Source organism: Crassostrea angulata, chromosome 3 (assembly GCF_025612915.1).
Source record: "Crassostrea angulata isolate pt1a10 chromosome 3, ASM2561291v2, whole genome shotgun sequence".
In the NCBI taxonomy this organism is placed as follows: domain Eukaryota; kingdom Metazoa; phylum Mollusca; class Bivalvia; order Ostreida; family Ostreidae; genus Magallana; species Magallana angulata.
The window spans coordinates 2,473,645-2,497,291 of NC_069113.1; the positions used below are offsets into that span (position 1 = coordinate 2,473,645).

The 23,647-nt window shown below is 33.8% G+C and overlaps 1 pseudogene; it reads left to right on the forward strand.

The window, feature by feature from the left end:
* The first annotated feature begins 1,860 nt into the window (after positions 1–1,860).
* LOC128175576 (patched domain-containing protein 3-like) lies at positions 1,861–14,860 on the forward strand (annotated as a pseudogene).
* Positions 14,861–23,647: the final 8,787 nt, after the last annotated feature.

The window sequence follows — 23,647 nt, forward strand, 5'->3', positions numbered from 1 at the left end:
GAATTCAAAAATAGATAAAGTCAGGAGACAACTCATTACTCAAGACTACTTAAAAGGTGGTATTAATATGTTGGATATTAACAATTTTTTAGTGTCATTAAAATGTGCATGGATAAAGAGGTAAACAAAAGATAACAAACCATGGACGGATATATTTTTAGACATTCATGGCAACAAAGTGGTAAAGTATTTGTTAGACTTTGGTGACAAATATGTACAAAACATAATAAATCATAGTAATTATTTTTGGAAAGATGTTTTACACTCATGGTTAAAAGTTTTAAGAACAATTGACTATTCATTATCTACAACAAATGTATTTGCTATGCCAATCTGGTACAATACAAATATATGTGTTGGTAATAAACCTATCATTGTCTATAATTGGTATGAACATGGTATTAAAACTATAGGTGACTTTCTAAATGAAGATGGTCAGTTTTTGAAACAGCATGATTTTCCACAAAATTATAGACTGTCTAATGTATGTACAATGCTATACACCAGTGTTATTAATGCAATATCTAGTTTCCTTAGATCTCAGTCTATAAAAAGATCTGATGTTAGAAAATATTACTATCCATACATTCCATTTTACTTTGAATGTGTTTTACTGTTTGAAAAATGTTCGAAAACCTTGTACAATCTTATTAATAGTAAAGATATTATACCAAGGTCCATTCAAAAATGGAACACTGAACTATCCATGCAACTAGAAATTAATGTTGCTGTTAAAGAGTTCTTTAAAGTATGTTTTAAAACAAGTGCTGATACCTCAGTACAATGGCTTCAGTACAGAATTCTTTTCAGAATGTTACCTACAAAATACTATCTTAAAAAAATCAATGTTAGCACTGATGATTGTTGTTCTTTTTGCAAAGAAGATGTAGAAACAATTCAACATGTATTTATTAAATGTTTAGAAATACTGCCATTATGGAATAAACTCAGCATGCATGTCTATTGTAAAACTACAAATAGAATTGGATTTAATGTTAATAATGTAATATTTGGTGAAATACCTCTAAATCAGGGTAACAAAGTTGTAAACTTTATAATTTTGTATACCAAACAGTATATTTTTAACTGTTTGAAACAAAAAAAGATCCCTCACTTAAAGGGACTATTATATAAATAGTGCCTGTTTGGGAGGGTAACAGTTGAAATTGACACCCCGAGAAAACCATTGTCAACCGACGCGAAGCGGAGGTTGACAATGGTTTTCGAGGGGTGTCAATTTCAACTGTAATCCTCCCAAACAGGCACTATTTATTTTGTTATACTGAATGTCTTTTTTAAAATTTTTAAGAAAATTTTACTGCTTTTATATAGGAATGACGTGAATTCTACAGCGAACCGTACGCGCATAATTTTCGCGCATGTAACATTTTTAAATGTTACCCGTTGCCAAGTGCGTTGCTAACGCTGAGGGTAATAGTAAATATTATTAACTGCGTCTTAACCAATCAGATTTCAGTATTTAACATGAAAGTATAACAATACAATATATCTATTTCAAATATAAGGTTGAAAGATACATATCAATTAAATCATGTGTAATGTTAAAATTTGACAAACAATGGTCAAACTGGAAAAATATTTTTGAAATTTAATTCTCCTGTAAACAATTAGAATGTGTTTCTGATATTTATGTGTGCAAGTGTATGAAAGGGTGTGTGAGTGCCAATAAATATTTGCTTTGTCTCTTTGATTCCTTGTAATAATTATGAAAATGACAATAAAAATTTAATAACAAAAAAAAAAAAAAAAAAGAATATTCTCAAAACCACCGCCATAAAGCTACTTGAGAGTATTCCTAGCTGAGTAATTCTTAAGATTTGAGTTGAGAATTTTCTCAAATTCATGTTCTCGCTCTCTCTCTAGTGTTGAAAGAGCAATAAAACGCATTGGACTACGTGTAAACAAAACGTAAGTATATCCTCTTATCGTCTGCATTTTCATTTAAAAAAAACAAAAATGGACGACAAAGCAATAATGGGAAAACGACGATCTCAAAATTGGCAAGATGACGAAGAAGTGTTGTTAATTGAGGAAGTTAAATTACGATCGGGGGCCTTGTTCGGCATGATGAAAGGGAGCGGAGCTAAAGGAAAGCTAAAAGAAACGCGAGAAAGGGAGTGGCAAATGATTGCTGATAAATTGAATTCGTTAGTATGAAATTTTGCTGGAAAACTATACTCGTTTGTATAAAATTTAGAATATATATTTGACAAATTCGTATCGGTTTAACAGTTTAAGAACATCGTCGAAGTGATTTTTCTTTGCTCGTATACACACAACTGAATAAATTTATACAAGAAACGTTTTACGATAAATACACTGAGGTGCTTAGAAGAAAGACAAACTAATTATGAGAAAAAAGGATAGTTGCATTGGTTATCAGAAAAAAAAACCGCAACTGACTGATCTATTTTTATCTCTGTTTTGTGGACACTAATAAAGGGGTGGATCATGCGTTTTCTTGAATATTGTAGACTATACGACACCAAAAGGAAGACCTGGGTGGAGGTTAAGAAAAAATATTATAATGTCAAATCAAGAAGTAAGTATGAATTCATTTTAATTTAAAAGAGTAAGATCTGTATGAATTTGGATTCATAACAAATAATTAAATGATTATATGAAATATTGCCAAATTTTACTTGATATGATCTAATTTTTTAAGAGCATAACTATTTCTTTTCAAACATTTGTTGTCACCAGAAACAGGAAATTCTTAACAATTAAGTGCATCACTTAATTTCATTTTTTATATGGTTGATGGTTTGAAGAAAAAATAGTTAATATGATCTAATTCGACACAAATTTGACACATCATTTTTCTTTTCCTTCTTGGGGTGAGGTGTATTTTTTTAGCATAAGTTTTAAATGCATATAAATTATATACATATATCATGGTCAGAATACAATTTAATTAAAGCTAGACCTTTGTTTATATATAAGCAGGCATGGGCGCGATTACTCAAGTAATTAATCGATTAATAATCGATCACTTAGGGGTATTTTGGGTTATCGATAATTAATCGATTACACTCATGTTTGTCCAGTAATCGATTACTTTATAACATGTAATCGATTATTAATAGAATACTTTAGAAAAAAATTCATTAAAATGCGCATTGTAACTGTTCTGAACATATCGTATAAAAACCCTTCAAGTAAATTTGGTTTTAGAGTTAAAGGGGTATTTTCATGATGATTGATATGAAAATTTTAGACTTCATATTTCAATCTTCATAAAATAACATTTTATAATTTCTACTGCTTATTCAAATGTCAAATTATAAGCAATTATATAGAGCTCTGTTACATATGTATATAAACAAGTTTTTTTCTTGGACGTTAACGAGTTTAGATGGAATCTTGACCTTGCACCTTTAGCCATCATAATTATTCGGTTGTTATTGGTAATACGAGAATTGCACTTGATTGAAATTTTATAATTTTGAAAAATATCATCAGAAATATGTAAAGAACTTTTCGGCAGCCTTGCTTCATGATTTGAATGAATTGTGTTTGGAGCTTGTAATTGTTTTGATTTTGAAATAGATCATTGTTGGGGCTATTTTGATTATTATTTAAACATGATTAGGGAGGTCACACCTCATTAACTGCTTTGTGGATTCCTTAATTGACAAGGACAAACACACTTACTGACACTTACACACCCTTTTGTTTCTTTCTCTGGCAAAATAGACACAAAATATAACTTTTCTATGTGATCGTAAGATTTAATGTCAATTAGTCAACAAAACCTTTTAAATAAATTTCAACGTCTTGATGAAATCTTCGTTATGCAAATGCTGCTAATTAATGTAGAACTATTTTAAGAAGACCTTGGACTTTCAGTAGGACGTAGCTATCTATTTCTTGCGTCAAAACAAGTTAAAAATGACGCGGATTCAAGTGATATATACACCGATTGCGTAGTACTTGCTCAAAAGCCAGACAAAGCTTGTTGATTTCAGAATGCCATGGCTGAGTGGCTGACAATGAAATAGACAGGCTTACGTCACATTGCTGTTTGACACAACTACCTAAAGTCCAAGCTCTTGTTAAAATGGTCCTAAATCGAAGAAAAACAATCATACTGAAAATATTGAAATGATAAATGGTAAAGTGGCATACAGTAGAAAACGATGGAGGTCATTGGGACTGTAAAGTGGCTTGCAGTGAGGTACAGTGCTTCTCAGTAGAAATGTAAAATTGGATACAGGGGAGGTCAGTGAAAGAAACATTTACAGTAAGTTACAGTCAATTTACAGTAAGTTACCGTCAATTTACAGTAGATGTCAGACAATGTCAACATTTACAGTAAGTTACAGTCAATTTCTTTAGATGTTAGACAATGTCAATTTACAGTAGATGTCAGACAATGTCAATTTACAGAACATGTCAAACAATGTCACTTTTCAATAACAACAGTTGATTTTGAGTACAGTATACCGAACCAAAGTAAATCATATACATACCATCTCACCCAAAAATCCGTTAGTTTGTCATCAGTTTTGTACAATGAGGAATAACCTTGATTAACAGTTTCATGTATCTCGTTAAAAGATCAAATTTTACACTTTTTTAAGACACTACGTCGCATTATTTTGTTTTTAACGTTTTGTTGTTGTATCAATTGGTTGGGGGAATACATGTATTATCAAAACTCGGTGGTTACAGTTGTTCACTCTGATTTGTGTAAAATCAACATAATTTATGATACCCATCCTGACAAAAGACTCAGACTAATATCCAACACTCACTTAGTCAACAAAATCCATGAACCTACGAGAATCACGAATTCCTCACGAACACTTGTTGACCCAATTTTTACAACAGAACACATTGACGTAACTGAATCCGGAACTTTAAACGTAGAGGCGCGGCCTAGCGATCACAAGGCAACCTATGTGTGCGTTACTATGAAATACAAAATTAATCGTGGATACAAACGTAATGTCTGGCGATACAAAGATGCGGATTTTGACAAACTTAGCAAACTAATTAATAAATGCGACTGGCGCAACGTAATAAGCAACGCAGAAAATGTCAATACTGCAACTGAAAACTTTACTTCACTATATTTAAAGCTTGCACGTGAATGTATGCCTGCAAAATCGGTCACTATAAAATAAGACACCAAGGAAAACTTTTGAAAATTACTAACCGGGAAAATCAAGCAACTACATCAAAGAAGATAATTTTAATCATTAGATTTATTCAATTTTTTGATCCAAGGGAAAATCCACAAGTCGGACGATATCCGAAAACCCCGAAAACTCTAAAACTGCTGAATTAACAAACAAAGTGAACATTTGTATACCGATAACAAACACAGGCACCTGACGTTAGAAATCTTTTTTTTACAATAAAATTCCAAGAACTTTGACAATAAAAAGATTTGTCACGGTCGCCATTTTGATTTTTTTAGACCGACTTATCTGACACGGTTTTCTTCATTTGCAATTCATGCAAAATTCATAGGTAAAAATAAATCTGTTCGCCACTTACTACTTTTTGTGTAAACTCGTGCATCACCTACACGAATTACGATACAACCGTTCCTTTGATTAAAAATCATACTCCGAAAATCAGAGACATAAATAACAGAGATTGTCAACTCCACCATTAGCGTGTAAATGTTACGGAATCAACCTTACTTTGAGAACTACAAGTGCAACCGCAATATTGTATAAGTCATTAAATTTGAACCTGATAGTGAACATGAACCTGTAAATATTTTAAGCATGTTTTATTTATGAATTATTTACAAAAATTCTCTATTTAGTTTTTAAATTACTTTTTAAAACTGATTGACTTTTCACAAAGTAATGGTAATGCATTACTTTACTCATGTAATGTACTGCATTATTTCAAAAAAATTAAGGAAAGGTAATGGTAATTAAATGCCCTAATTCATGAAGTAAGAGTAATGTAATGCATTATTTTACAATGTAATTCACCCCAAGCCTGATTCCAACTAAGCTGGAAAACATGAACATTAACATTTAACATGGTTTTTCAATCGATAAGATTGTATATTTTATATGATGTATAAGTATTCGTAAATGTAAAATCTATTATAGATTTTGCTTACAATGCATTGTTTAAAGTTTAAATTCAGTTTAATCATATAAAGAGCCAACGAACGAGAAGGCAAATTCAGATTTGCTTTTATTTTCTCTGTACAAAATTCCTTTAGAGACGAACAGCAGTCATACCGCAAGTAGACTGGACGCCAATAAAACACCTATTTAATTTGTAAAACATCTGTATATAACACGTCCCGATTTTAACTTCGGTTTGCGCATGAAGTTTGGTAGCATTCAGGTGAAAGATTGTCAAAATGAAATTCACAACTTTTCAAAAATGGCACATTGCGTTTGGGAACTTTAATTTTGATTCCACCATCAACCTCTTCTATTGATTAATGAGCTCGTACACCAATGAATCGTCAACGGCGCTGTGCATTCAGTTACGTTACTCATTCCACATTTGAACCCGAGCAAGAATATTTTGATCAATAAAACTATTTGTTTATTTTCAAAATAGAATTTTGTTTATACACAGAGGACTTAAAAAGATTTTATGCGTGTTTTTATGATACATATTTACTGAAATGCATGAAAGCTTTCTGCACTATTTTCTTACTCGTAGACTCAATTTATTTGTTCTACGCGTGCCTTCCTGTTTGAGACTTCGGCTGACAGTAAACGAATAGATGGGGTCACGTGACCCCGTCTAATAACAAATTATACTGGAAGTTAATTAAAGACGCCTTTTATTCAAATCCAACGAAAGACATTCCACCAATACAGTATACGTCTGATACGGGTGAATTTAATATTGCTTTTCCCTATACAGAAAAAGTTGATGTATTAAACAAATATTTTTCATCTGTTCCAAACGTTTATGACACTTTAAGTCAACTACCTCAATTGTATCACATATGTAATGACAAATTAAACAATGTTACTATTGAGGAGCAAGAAGTTATTGATATAATAAAAATACTCCCTGTTAACAAAGCCATAGGTCCCGATGCAATAAGTCACAAAATGTTAAAATCTACTTTACATTCTGTTGCCAAACCAATATGTCTGTTATTCAACAAATCTTAAACTGAAAATGTGTATCCAAATAATTGGAAAATTGCTCATGTATTACCATTGTTTAAAAAGGACGATCCTTCTGTAGCAACAAACTACAGACCTGTATCACTCTTGAGCTGTGTTAGCAAAATAATGGAAAGAATTATATTCAAACATGTCTACAATTATTTTATTAAAAATAACTTATTTTATAAATATCAAGCTAGTTTTTTGCCTGGCCATTCAACTTTATATCAGTTACTAAAACATATTACAGTATTGTTAAAGCCATAGATGAAGAGAAATTTTGTTGTATGTTTTTTGTGATTTGTCAAAAGCCTTTGACAGAGTGTGGCACAAAGATCTATTTTTTAACTTACAAACATATGGTGTATGTGGCAATAATTTTAATTGGTTTGAAAGCTACTGATGTAATCATTAACAAAAAGTTATGTATCAGAATATATTATACTCCTGCAGAGGAGTCAATGCTGGTGTACCACAGGTCTCAGTTCTTGGCCCTGTTCTAGTTTTGATATATGATAACGATGTGCCAAAAAATATGCTTTCACTGTGTAGACAGTTCGCTGATGATAACTCTTTACAATCTTCTGCATACAATGTTGCCAATATTGAATATGTCCTGAATCATGATCTGAAAGTTCTAGAAAACTGGTCATCCAATTGCCTGTTAAAATTTTATCCATCCAAATCAAAAGCAATATTTTTTACACTCAAAACAAATGTTTACACTCCCAAACTCCAATTCCAAAAAAGTCGATTAGAATATGTTTCATCACACAAACACTTAGGATTATTTTTTTGTCAGAACCTTTACTTGTCAGAGTATATTGATAATATTGTTTAAAATGTATACCAAAGACTAGGCCTGTTGAAGAAGCTCAAATTTAGCATAGGTAGAAATACCTTATCAGAAATACCTTATCTAAAATGTACATAACTTTTATTCGACCTTTAATTGAATACTGCTCTGTTGTCTGGGATGGTTGTTCGTTACAAGATGTCGAAAAATTAGAAAAAGTTCAACTCTATGCAGCAAGAATCATCATAGGCTTACCCATATTATCTTCAAGAGAGTCCCTTTGTTTAGAAACAGGTTAGATGCCTCTTTCAGAGACGAAATTTAGCAAAACTGAGCACAATGTATAAAATTCATAATAATTTGTATCAGACTATTTAAAAAAAAATTCCCTTCTATCAGGACTTAGGAATCGAATTACAATACACGCAATCGAGAATCACTTATTCATACAAAAAATTAAAGAATAATTTGGTTTAGAGAAAAAAATATTGAAAAAATTATGCAGCCATTTTTTTTTCATCGGAACTAGTGTTGAAATAATGAATAAGCACATATGTAACAAAATAGCCCTTGTTACATTTTATTATATAATCGAACACTGGTGATTGGACTTTATATTTACCTATTATTATATAATCGAACACTGGTGATTGGACTTTATATTTTACGTATCTTATAACTTTGACTATACTGATTGGACGTTACATATTATTCTTTGAACTTTTGGTGATTTGACTTATCATTTAATTTCAGAATCAGTATAGAATGCTTTCGTAAAGTAAATACCTTTATTTAATGTATATTCCATGTAAATCGAATCACGAATATTATGTGTCCATCAAAGACTTTATTGCTTTGGAGGAAGATCAGAGAGAGAGTCAATAGCTACCATGTTTACATATTTATGGGGTGTATGGTTTTGAGGTGATGATCCTTTAATGACCGTAATTAAATCCTTGCTGGTCAGTTTGTCTCCAATTTGGACATTATGTTCCCGATTTGTACACAAATATCCTGAGGGGGTAAGGTTTGAGATAAACTAAATAATTACATACATCATTCGGCTAATCGAATCAATTAGCCCTTTGATCGGCTCAGGTAGATGACCGTAATTACAGTGGTAACAACGTTATTGTTGACAAGCCAATCGTGTTTAATAGTTCGTGTAACGTGGGTGATCGTTCGTGTAACGTGCGGGATCGTGCGTGTATCAGGAAAATTGGTTTGCGTTTTTTACCGTGCGTGATCGCGCGTGATCGTGCGGTTTTTTCGTTTTGTAACTTTTTTTACGGAATGCCAGGATTTATTCTTAAAACAAAGACAAGTAGTTTTTCTAAAACAATGTGAATTTTAAACTTTTTTTATATAAGAACATTGACAGTTGTTAACATTCACTCTCTCTATCGTTGTTTAATACATTTTTTTATTTCCATAGCTCATTCAATCCTTTCTTCGGTCGAGTAAGGTTTGCTTAATTTTATAATCAGCCTATATCAAGCATTAATTGTGCATTGACAAATAATTTCAATCATATTAGCAAAAGCGACACGTTGAATGAGAGCGGCCAAGCTTACCCATTCCCCGTTTTAAACTAAACGATTATTCCCAACGTTTTTCTTTTAAATGAGAATACGATACGCATTATTATTAAGTAGATTGTATACATTTGTTTGAAATAAAATTCATTTAGACGCTTTAAAATTTAGAATAAATAGAAATAAATCAATTATGTACTGTAAATAATGAATATATTGGATGTGAAAAATCGAAATTCTATGGATCAAGGTAACAAATTTACCTGTATCCCGCATAATTAAATTGTACGTAAGAGAATTAAATTACATAAAAAGTCAACTCGTATGTAAATAATTTCGTGTAGTTTATGCATTATCTTCATTTCTATTACACGTAATTTTCTTTAACTTGTGATAGAAGTTAATATTTGTTATGGAGACAAAAAATTAATTTGTGTGTGAATCCTTTATATTTGTGTATGGATGTGTAAAAGTGTTAACTCGTAAAATACAAAACAGTGCATGACTAAAGTACATGCTGCTTCTCAATAACACACAAACATATTAAAGCAATACAAATTAAAGTAATACGTTTCCTTTATTCTAATCTTAAAAATTAATTTTGATTTTGCGTGTTTAATGGTGTAGAATCGTTCGATTGCGTGTTTTATCGTTTTTGTTCGTGTATCGTGAAGATTCGGTAAGTTAGTGATCGTCCGTGTATCGTGCGTGATCGTTCGTGTATCGTGCGTGATCGTTCGTGTATCAGAATCGTGCGTGTGGTTTGTCAACAATAACGTTGCTACCACTGTAGTCACGATACAGTGACCCTCCCACTAGTAAATCTCTGTTGCAACCTTGATTGACCCTAAGTACACTGAATAAGGGCGGGTTCTTGACTGACAAGCTTGACGCCATCTTGGAGCATCATAGTAATAAGGTGGGGGCGCCCTCTTAAGGAGCTTTTCAACACCCAATGAACACTTGTATTACTTTGATAGTCGTTTTCCCCAAATATTATAAAACTACCAACTTCTTGCAAGTTAGGTAAATTCCGACGCTCTTTCGAACTCTCAACATCTCTCTCTCTGACTTCCCCGAATTAGGACTGTGTATTTAGTTTTCTTTTTGTCGAATAAAACCACTATACGATCACTTAAGACTTTTACTTAACGTGTACACTACTTACGTAAGATACGCGTGGTAGTGTTATACATATTAAAAGGGTCATATATTTTCTTCATAATTGAAGCTTGACGTTAAATAAGATTTTCAAACACATATCATTTAGTTGTGAGATATTCACACCTTTCAAGTCAAACAACAAACGTAAACTGTGTAGATGGAATAAAACGGTTGACCAAAGCAAAATGTCAAAGTTGGAATAAATCGTAAAAATTCGCCGCATCGCGACCAAGATATGTGAAGTGACAAGACAGTTTATCCAAAAGAAATATTGAACATTGCAATAAATCATTAAACTTGTCGTAAAGCGATAATATTTAGTATACGAACTAATTACATATTGATATAGATCTGAAAATCTAATGCAAAATGGTAATCACTTCTAAAGACAGCACATGCCAAAGAGCCTGATGTACGAACATTTGCAGCACACCTGTAAAGTTATTCATGGATTCTTGACGTTATTAATTTTTAATTTTCTTCAAAATTTATTTCTTGTCAATAACAGTACAAAAGAATACAAGCGCACACAACCTTCAATGTTACAGGTCAATTAGTTACAGATTTACTAAATTACACATATAAATCATGAACAAATTTACTTGTATACTACTTGTAAAAAGAAGATAAAGTCAGTAAAAAAAAAACGGAAGATAAAAATTCTTGAGAGAAAACCGAGGGGGAGTGGTAGTTATTAGTCCCCTGCCGGTTTCACTGGAGGGGACTTTAGCTTTCCTCTGCATTCGTCCGTACGTCTGTCTGTTCGTCCGTCCGTTTGTCTATCCCACTTCAGTTTTCCACTTTTTTTCTTTATGCGTTTGAGGAATAATATTAAATCAAGTTTACACCTTTGTAGTGTCTGGTTGACATATTTTTGAGAAAATGAATTTGCTATATTCCAATTTCTTAATGTTTGGGTTCTTTATCGGGTTCAGTGTGTATTGAATAAACGAGGAAATTATGTAGTTTTCGAATATTTTTATGCTATAAAAATTGATTCTGAAAATAAGTTCAAATGTATGCCAAATCGTATCACAAATGATTCATATAAACTGGTTAAGCCCATATTTTAAAAATTGATCAAAACGTGACAGCTACATCTTTGTATTTAAGATTTCTAGCCCGAGAAAGAAAAAAAAAATAAAAAAAAAAATAAAATAAAATGAATAAATAAATATAAAAACATAAATAAATAAAAATAAATTCTCGGGCTCGAAATCTTAAATACAAAGATGTAGCTGCCACGTTTTGATCCGGTGTTTATACATTATCAAGTTTTGATATATTATTTAGTTTGTAGTTTAGTGCTAGTTTTGTAGATGTTTTTCTTCTTTCTTATGTAGTTTTTATTTTGTTGTCCTGAAGAAGGGACGGGTTGTTCCGAAAATTTGACAATATTTTACTCTATTGTTCGTGTCGTTGGTTATTTTTAGTGCTTATTTATATCTCATCTTATAACCGTGTATCTTTTGATCCGATACTTTAGAAACTATCATTTTATATATTTTGCTTCCCATCTTAGGTTCTAGTGTGTTCAATCTTCAAAATGGAGGAACTTCAAAAGTGTCGTAAAAGATATGAGGATTTCTTTGGAACTCTATTTGAAAAATTGGGATCTTTTATATCAAATTATCCCAAAATACTCATGAGTATATGTGTGGTAGTAAATAGTCTGTTTCTAATTGGATTGTTGAAGCTTTCAACTGAAAACAATGTTGAGGTGTTGTACACTCCAAGTAACAGGTAGGCGTTAGACAGAGAGTTTCTTAAAAACGTGTACTAAGATCCAACGACGAGCAATTTCGAGTCATACCAGCTTGAAACATTTGGAAGATACGTAGATGAAATGATGATTTCCAAAAACAAGCCAGACATCATGAATCAACGATATGTTGATGAAATAAATAATATCAACCAGTTTGTACAGAACTTAGTAGTTGTTTATGAAACAGATGGAACAGCTTACAAATTTGATAATGTTTGCGCGTTCAGCAGTTCTGGGTGTTCTGTACTTGGTGGAGTTGGTTTGGTCTGAATTTCAGCAACAGTTTATTTAGAGAAATTTCTCATTTCCTATGTATAATTCTCTATTATTGTCTCCAATATTTGCGAATGCCCGAAGTCAAAAGGGAAAACTTGCATCTACCATTGGAGTCAAATTGAGATATTACCTGCAACGAAACAATTCTCTTACCTAAACTTGGGAAAATGAATTTCTCAATCAGATAACCCATTTAAAACATAATCTTACAGATGTTGCTTATGCTAATTCTGAGTCGTTCGAAACAGAACTTAACAAATCTACAGACAGTGACATAACATTTTTAGTGTGACATTCACGTTAATGATGACGTATGCTTGCCAGGCTTTAGCATCGTCTTGGCTAAAATGTAACAATATTGCAAACAGAGCAAATCTGGGAATCGCAGGAGTCATCACACCAGTCTTAGGAATAGGAGCAGCGTTTGATTTTGTTAGTGCGATTGGCATAAAGTTCACGAATATTGTAGGAGTCAGGCCTTTCTTGATAATAGGTAATGCTAGTTTAATCATACATTCAAAATCATTTTGCAAACCTCTTTTACCTACATATGATAAAGTGGAGTGTTGTATGCTTTTCAGCAATATTGATGACATGTTTATTCTGATGTCTGGAATGGCGGGAGCACCGTCCCTGACGGAAGCATCAATTGAAGACAGGATGAAAAGCATGCTGAGGACGAGCGGAATATCTATTACCATAACGTCAGTTACTGATCTCCTTGCATTTGGTGTTGGGGCCACCTCGGTGTTTCAAAGCATACGAACTTTTTGTATTTATACAGGTAAGTAATATATCCTTTATTTTTCTTCGCATCTTCAATATCGATAGCATCATAGTTAGATGTCCTTTGTTTATATTTTCAGGAGTTGCAGTAATGTTTTGTTACATGAACCAGCTGTTTTGACGTGTCCTGCAATTTGTCTCAATGAAACCCGTACATCAAAAAGACGACATTTTTGTATATGCTGCATGGGAATAAAGGAAAGAGATTCTTCACAGAACAGCAAAAACACGATAGATAGATAGATAGATAGATAGATAGATAGATAGATAGATAGATAGATAGATAGATAGATGACTGGAAATATTCCACAATCAAGAGATGATGTAGAAAGACCTCTCGAAAAAGATCTTACTTTCATGCATACACTACCTGGGACAATGATTTTTTACTTTTGAGCCCGTAATTGCTGTATGTGTTAAAAATGAAAATACCTATTCACTGTCAACACAGTCTCACATTTCAAGCATCATGACTAAGGCTAAGGTAGATGCGGGATTTGACGATACATTTGAAATCAATTGGTTAACTGCATACAAACAATCACCTCTCTATGACGTCAGGACAGAAACGAAATTTGTCACTGGTTTAAAATCTTTTTTTAACACTGAACCTCGCTTTTCAAATGATATAGTCTTTAGCAATTCCAAATTAAAAATAAAATCTTCAAAATTTTACATAAAACCTCAATTTAAAATCGTCATCAGATCAAGGTGCCCTGATGGAAAGATTGCATGAAGTTAGTGAAAGTTTCCAGTTAATTTTTTTCTATACGCCTGCATTTATATTTTTTGAGCAGTACGTACAAATACTACCAAGTACCTTGCTAACAGTGGGTACATCTATTGTTGTGATTTTGGCCGTCACTTTTATTTTCATGCCGAAATCTTTGTTAGTTATAATTGTGGCATCAACTGTTATTAGCATAATGGTTGGTATTTTTGGTTTCATGTACTACTGGAATCTTACCCTTAGCTCTGTAACAATGATACATCTGTAATGAGCGTCGGCTTTTCAGTAGACTTCGCTGTACATATTTGCCATTCATTTCTATCCTCAAGGTCAGAAAGCGAAGTGCTCAAATCTGCCCTTGATCAATCTGGAGGACCAGTATTTAATGCTGCATTTTCGTCCTTGCTTGGTATTGTTATGCTATTCTTTTCCGAGAGTTATATATTTCAGTCCTTTGGAAAAGTCATGCTCCTTGTTGTCAGTTTTGGAATTGTTCACGCGGTTTTTTTTCTTCCGCTTCTGTTAGATGTACTGATGCTGTTAATGAAACGGAAAGAAATTGAAACTAGGAAAACCAACGACGAAGAAACTCAATCAAATACTACGATATTGAATGATGATAGAGTTATGTCATCGAGTGTCTCTACATTACAGGCCTTTAGACAATATATGTAGCGTAATATTACTTTGTATTGTAAACTTTAATATGTTATATATATATATATATATATATATATATATATATATATATATATATATATATATATATATATATATATATATAGGTATATATTCCTACTTGCTTAATTGAATTATTTTATAGCGAAATTGTCTTTACTGGGTTGATTGAGAAAATGATGTTCTACCAAGTCAAATTCAAATGAAAAGTCATTGTTTTACAATTGAATTACTTGAGTTGAACTATCTGTATGTTTTATAAAATCATCGCATGAAAAAAAAAAAGCCTTATCATGTTGGAATTCCTAAACACATCATTTTTACAATTCTATAGATATTTTACATGCATTGAAAAAATTATAAAATGAAATAATGACTTACTCTGTTTCACTAGGAGAGTTAAGAATGAATTGTTTTGATTTTCATTTATATATATATATATATATATATATATATATATATATATATATATATATATATATATATATATATATATATATATATATATATTGTAACGTGCGCCGAACTAGAAATCTAAAATTAGCCCAAAACTTTCCCCAATTCTAAATATAGCTACACTTACAAAAGACACCAGTCAAAACGATTAACGTTTACACATTTAATAATAGATTACACATATATCAAAACACACAAACGATAAACAAATACAGAATCAAATAATCTTAACAAAGTTTCACAGATACTCAGCTGATTGAATGGCGACAGGACGGTGTAGTTTTACGGGACGATACGCGCACACGGACGAATCACAGTTCCCAAGAAGATCACAGTTAACAGACGGATCACAGTTCACAGAAAATAAAAGACGGTCCAATAGTCACAGTTATATCTAGATCCCGCACGGCATGGCCGAATTACCGAGGATTCCTCAACGTCTTTTCTCACCGATCCCTGGCGTCTCTCTAACCTCGCAGACAACACTACACATCCAGTCGCGCGCTATGACGTCACACATAAACATAAACACAAAACAGCTGATCATCATAACATCTCCCCCCCTTAAAGAAAAGTTTGAGTAAACGAAAACTTTTACACATTAGAAAGTACACACACAAAAAATGTTCCACAATAAAATTTCAATCCACAACAATTCTTGACAAAGCATCAGCAATAATATTTTCTTTTCCTTTAATATGTTTAATCACAATGTTATGCTCTTGCAGTTCTAAACTCCATCTCATCAAATTCTGATTTTTATTTCTCATTTTGTTCACAAAGGTGAGAGGGTTGTGATCAGTAAAAACAACTACTGGATGAGCAGACGAATATAAATATACATCAAAGTGTTGCAATGCTAATAACATAGAAAGGCATTCTTTTTCAACAGTTGAATAGTTATGCTGACATTTAGAAAACTTTTTAGAAAAATATGCTACAGGATGACAAACATCATCTTCATCCTCTTGTAACAATACAGCACCACATCCCACATCACTTGCATCAATTTGTAACACAAATTCTTTGTCAAAATTTGGTGATGAAAGAACTGGAGAGACCATAAGAATCGCTTTGATTTGTTCAAATGCCTGCTGGCATGCTTCATTCCAAGTAAATTTAGAACTCTTTTTCAAAAGACAAGTCAATGGGTTTGCAATAGTTGAAAAATTGGGGCAAAACTTCCTAAAATATCCCGCCATTCCAAGGAATCTCATCAGTTCTTTTTTACATTGCGGTACTGGAAATTTTACAATTGCATCAATCTTTGCAAGAACAGGCTTTACATGGTCATTACCTACAACATGACCAAGGTATTCTACAATAGCATGGCAGAATTCTGTTTTCACAAGACTAACAGTTAAATTTGCATCTGACAATTTCACAAACAATGCTCGAATATGTAACAAATGTTCTTCAAAAGTATCACTATGCACAATCACATCATCAATATACGCTTCACTCTCATTCAGATCACAAATCAAATGATTAATCATTCTTTGAAAGGTCGCAGGCGCATTCTTCATACCAAAAGGCATGACCTTATATTGATAAAAACCTTTGGGAGTAACGAAAGCAGAAATCTCCTTAGCCCTCTCAGTTAACGGGACCTGCCAATACCCTTTTAAAAGGTCGAACTTACTTACATATTTGGCACAACCAATCTTGTAAATGCAATCCTCAATTCGAGGTATAGGGTAAGAATCTGTCTTTGTTACTGCATTTACCTTGCGGAAGTCAGTGCAAAACCGAAATGAACCATCTGGCTTGGGAACAAGAATACAAGGGGAACTCCAAGGACAATTGCTGTCTTTGTTACTGCATTTACCTTGCGGAAGTCAGTGCAAAACCGAAATGAACCATCTGGCTTGGGAACAAGAATACAAGGGGAACTCCAAGGACTATTGCTATGTTCAATTATGTCATGTTCTAACATGTTAGCTATTTCTGAATGACAATGTTCTTGTTTCACAGGGTTCATTCTATAAGGATGCTGTTTAATGGGAGATGAATCTCCAACATCTACATCATGATATACCAAATTTGTCTTTTGGGGTACATCAGGGAACAAGTCTGAAAATTCTTGTATAAGATTTGTAAGCTTCAATCTTTCAGTGTCATCTAAGTGAGCAAGTTTTAGCTTTAGATTAGCTAAAATGTCAGAGTTCTTCAACTTTGGTGTAGACTGATCATGGCACCAGTTCTGATTTGTAGTATATGTAATTGAAGAGTTTGATGCAACTACTTGTTCTGACTTGCAATAATGTGGATCTTGACTGTCATGATATTGTTTAATCATGTTAATGTGGCAGAGCTGTTTGCTCTTGCGTCGACCTGGAGTTTTGATGATGTAATTAATATCATTGACCTTTTGCTCGACCTCAAATGGGCCAAAATACTTAGCACGCAATGGTTGACCTGGAATGGGTAATAAGACAAGGACTTTGTCTCCAGACTTAAAAACTCTAGATTTACTATGCTTGTCATACCAAGTTTTCATTTTTGTCTGACTTACCTTTAGATTCTCTCTTGCCATGGTCCATGCTTGAGAAATTCTCTCTTTGAATTTAGACACATAATCTAACAGACTTGTCTCAGTTTCTGGACCTAACCACTTCTCTTTTAAGAGTTTTAATGGGCCACGCACAGTGTGACCATATACAAGTTCAAAGGGACTAAAACCCAAGGACTCTTGTTTAGCATCCCTAACAGCAAATAATAGATAGGGGATCCCCTGGTCCCAATCTTTCTCATTTGACAAACAATATGTACGCATCATAGTCTTTAAGGTTTGATGAAACCTTTCAAGAGCCCCCTGGGATTCTGGGTGATATGCACTTGAAGTGTGATGTTTGATACCTAACTCACACATGACTTGTTTAAAGACTTGGGATGTAAAGTTAGATCCTTGATCCGACTGTACTGATAGGGGTAGCCCTACATTGGTGAAAAACTTTGTCAAAGCATTCACAATTGTTCTTGACTTAATATTGCGCAAAGGAATTGCTTCAGGGAATCGTGTAGATGCACACATGATTGTCAACGGTACTGATTACCTACCTTAGTTTTGGGTAATGGGCCTACACAGTCTATAATGACCTTGGTGAAGGGTTCATCAAAAGCAGGGATTGGAATTAAAGGAGCAGGAGGGATTTTTTGAATGGGTTTCCCTACAACTTGTCACACATGACAGGACCTACAGTACTCAACTACATCCTTTCTCATCTTAGGCCAAAAAAAAATGAGCCAAAACCCTACAGTAAGTTTTCTTAATGCCCAAGTGACCTGACATAGGCGTGTCATGAGCGAGACCTATGACTGTTTGCCTGTATGCCCTAGGTACTACTATCTGATGGTGGACTTGCCACTCATGATCTACAGGAGCATAAAGGGGACGCCATTTTCTCATAAGAACACCTTGATTCTTATAATAACAAACAGGGACCTTTTCTGCCTCCTCAGGAGATAAGACCTGGGTACTTAGACCTTTAGTTTCTAAATCTGATTCTTGCTCAGATATCAGCCTATCCCTAGTAAGAGGTGTCTTATCAAACATTTCATGTAAACCCAACACATCATCCTTAGATGCATGCTGATGTTGGTTCTTAGAGGAAGTATGACTTTCTGATTTCAACAAATTGGACATAAATGTCTCATTTAGACCAATATTTAAGTCATTTCCCTTATCTAACCCCTCCCGACTTATCTTCAGATCAGGATCTCTAAGTTTATTAGCCATGGCTCTAGTGACTGCACAAGAAGGAAATAACTCTTTATTCTCCTCCTCCCCTATTATACTAGGCCTGTTACAAACAACTGGATCAGGAACAACCTTGCCCCCTGCCAAATCATTTCCTAACAGAAGAGATACACCCTTAACAGGTAAAGTAGGTCTAACCCCAACTACTACATTTCCAGAGACTAAATCTGATCTTAAACCTATGTCATGAAGAGGAACTTTCACAAATCCCAACTCTACACCCTGAATCAACACATCGGAACCAGAATACGATTTCTCAGACAGTGGCAGCACGCCCCCTAGAAACAAAGACTGAGAAGCACCTGTGTCCCTCAAAATTTTAATAGGGTGCAAGTCAGTACCATCTAAAGACACAAAACCATCAAACACAAATGGTATAAATTCCTCCCTAAGAATATTAGATTCAGACTTTACTTGGGGGTTTTCAAACTTGCTACAGACAAACTTACCTTGTACAGAAGTAAGGGCACTGGGACTGGGATTATCAGAATTAAATTTCTTTCTCTGTAATGCCCAACATTCTGATTTAATATGGCCTTTTCTCTTACAATAATTACATATAGGACCTGACTTGGTAGTCATGTCATTCTTGTCAGTGACTTTCACTTGCTCGGATGAAGTTGATTTCGAACCAAGTGTTACCTGTGAATTTTCTGGTCGCCCGCGAGAATTATCATTATTTGAATTTCTCTGTTTTGTAAATGACCCTTTATGAGTTAGTGCATAATCATCAGCTGCAGTAGCAGCCTGCTCCAAGTTTTCAACTTTTTGTTCATCTAAATATGTTCTAATTTCTGGATGAATGCAATTTTTGAATTCTTCAATCAAAATAATTTGCTTTAACTTTTCAAAGTTTGAACCCACATGCTTAGATGAGCACCATCTTTCAAACAAATTCTGTTTTTCTCGAGAAAATTCAACATGAGTCTGTTCATTGAATTTCTTATAGTTGCGAAACTTTTGTCTATAAGCTTCTGGCACAAGTTCATATGCTTTTAAGACATTCTCTTTGATAATATCATAATCTGAACTTTGGTGCAGTGACAATGCCCCATAAATTTCACGAGATTTTCCGATAAATGTACTTTGAAGCAAAAGTGGCCATATTTCTTTAGGCCAATTTAGATTTTGTGCCACTTTCTCAAAATGAATAAAGTACTTGTCAACGTCTTTCTCTTGAAATTTAGGAACAAGTCTTATATTTTTTGCGACATCAAAGTCAGGTTTAGATCTAGCATTTGCCTCAGCTTCTTCTCTTTTCAATCTTTGAGTGTCAAATTCTAATTGCTTCATTGACAATGCATGCTCATGTTCTCTTTCACTTCTCTCTTTTTCATACTCTCTCTCTTGTTCTCTGGCCAATCTCTCCTGTTCTCTAATCAACCTCTCTTGTTCAAATTTTTCCCTTTCATATGCACGTCTTTCTCGCTCTTGCTCTATCTCTAATTGTTTAAATTGCAACTCAAATTCATAATCTTTTTTCACAGGCTTTTCTACTTCAACAACTAATGACATAGCACTTGACTCTAAAATCCCTTCTTCTACCAAATACTGCACAACAACATTTCTTATCTCTGCTTTTCTAGAACTACGTTTCACATTCAATCCAAACTTTGTTACAAACAAAAACAGTTCATCTTTTGTAAGATGTTGAAGTCTGCTTGCGTCAGGAGATTTCAAAAAATCCTCTACGCTAAAAACCATTTTGACTGGCGTTTACAAAAATATTTCAACAAATTATACAAAGTTAATAAAAATATTCGAGATATCGACCCCTTTTAGTATTTACCATATAAAATGCCGAATGTTCGATATCCCGGACGAGCCCCCAATTTGTAACGTGCGCCGAACTAGAAATCTAAAATTAGCCCAAAACTTTCCCCAATTCTAAATATAGCTACATTTACAAAAGACACCAGTCAAAACGATTAACGTTTACACATTAATTAATAGATTACACATATATCAAAACACACAAACGATAAACAAATACAGAATCAAATAATCTTAACAAAGTTTCACAGATACTCAGCTGATTGAATGGCGACAGGACGGTGTAGTTTTAGGGGACGATACGCGCACACGGACGAATCACAGTTCCCAAGAAGATCACAGTTAACAGACGGATCACAGTTCACAGAAAATAAAAGACGGTCCAATAGTCACAGTTATATCTAGATCCCGCACGGCATGGCCGAATTACCGAGGATTCCTCAACGTCTTTTCTCACCGATCCCTGGCGTCTCTCTAACCTCGCAGACGACACTACACATCCAGTCGCGCGCTATGATGTCACACATAATCATAAACACAAAACAGCTGATCATCATAACATCTCCCCCCTTAAAGAAAAGTTTGAGTAAACGAAAACTTTTACACATTAGAAAGTACACACACAAAAAATGTTACACAATAAAATTTCAATCTACAACAATTCTTTACAAAGCATCAGCAATAATATTTTCTTTTCCTTTAATATGTTTAATCACAATGGTATGCTCTTGCAGTTCTAAACTCCATCTCATCAATCTCTGATTTTTATTTCTCATTTTGTTCACAAAGGTGAGAGGGTTGTGATCAGTAAAAACAACTACTGGATGAGCAGACGAATATAAATATACATCAAAGTGTTGCAATGCTAATAACATAGAAAGGCATTCTTTTTCAACAGTTGAATAGTTATGCTGACATTTAGAAAACTTTTTAGAAAAATATGCTACAGGATGACAAACATCATCTTCATCCTCTTGTAACAATACAGCACCACATCCCACATCACTTGCATCAATTTGTAACACAAATTCTTTGTCAAAATTTGGTGATGAAAGAACTGGAGAGACCATAAGAATGGCTTTGATTTGTTCAAATGCCTGCTGGCATGCTTCATTCCAAATAAATTTAGAACTCTTTTTCAAAAGACAAGTCAATGGGTTTGCAATAGTTGAAAAATTGGGGCAAAACTTCCTATAATATCCCGCCATTCCAAGGAATCTCATCAGTTCTTTTTTACATTGCGGTACTGGAAATTTTACAATTGCATCAACCTTTGCAAGAACAGGCTTTACATGGTCATTACCTACAACATGACCAAGGTATTCTACAATAGCATGGCAGAATTCTGTTTTCACAAGACTAACAGTTAAATTTGCATCTGACAATTTCACAAACAATGCTCGAATATGTAACAAATGTTCTTCAAAAGTATCACTATGCACAATCACATCATCAATATACGCTTCACTCTCATTCAGATCACAAATCAAATGATTAATCATTCTTTGAAAGGTCGCAGGCGCATTCTTCATACCAAAAGGCATGACCTTATATTGATAAAAACCTTTGGGAGTAACGAAAGCAGAAATCTCCTTAGCCCTCTCAGTTAACGGGACCTGCCAATACCCTTTTAAAAGGTCGAACTTACTTACATATTTGGCACAACCAATCTTGTCAATGCAATCCTCAGTTCGAGGTATAGGGTAAGAATCTGTCTTTGTTACTGCATTTACCTTGCGGAAGTCAGTGCAAAACCGAAATGAACCATCTGGCTTGGGAACAAGAATACAAGGGGAACTCCAAGGACTATTGCTATGTTCAATTATGTCATGTTCTAACATGTAAGCTATTTCTGAATGACAATGTTCTTGTTTCACAGGGTTCATTCTATAAGGATGCTGTTTAATGGGAGATGAATCTCCAACATCTACATCATGATATACCAAATTTGTCTTTTGGGGTACATCAGGGAACAAGTCTGAAAATTCTTGTATAAGATTTGTAAGCTTCAATCTTTCAGTGTCATCTAAGTGAGCAAGTTTTAGCTTTAGATTAGCTAAAATGTCAGAGTTCTTCAACTTTGGTGTAGACTGATCATGGCACCAGTTCTGATTTGTAGTATATGTAATTGAAGAGTTTGATGTAACTACTTGTTCTGACTTGCAATAATGTGGATCTTGTCTGTCATGATATTGTTTAATCATGTTAATGTGGCAGAGCTGTTTGCTCTTGCGTCGACCTGGAGTTTTGATGATGTAATTAACATCATTGACCTTTTGCTCGACCTCAAATGGGCCAAAATACTTAGCACGCAATGGTTGACCTGGAATGGGTAATAAGACAAGGACTTTGTCTCCAGACTTAAAAACTCTAGATTTACTATGCTTGTCATACCAAGTTTTCATTTTTGTCTGACTTACCTTTAGATTCTCTCTTGCCATGGTCCATGCTTGAGAAATTCTCTCTTTGAATTTAGACACATAATCTAACAGACTTGTCTCAGTTTCTGGACCTAACCACTTCTCTTTTAAGAGTTTTAATGGGCCACGCACAGTGTGACCATATACAAGTTCAAAGGGACTAAAACCCAAGGACTCTTGTTTAGGTAGCAAGGGACAGTTTCGAATAAAGTACCCGTCAATATTTTTGTAAAATTGAGAGTTGCTGTACTTGAAGGCTTATGAGTGTTGCTAAAATTCATGAAATGATTTTTAATGAATATCATTCGTTAGAGGGGTGTCTCTTGTTGAAATTGATATGCAATATGTAGGCCCCTTATGTTAGGTACATGAGAA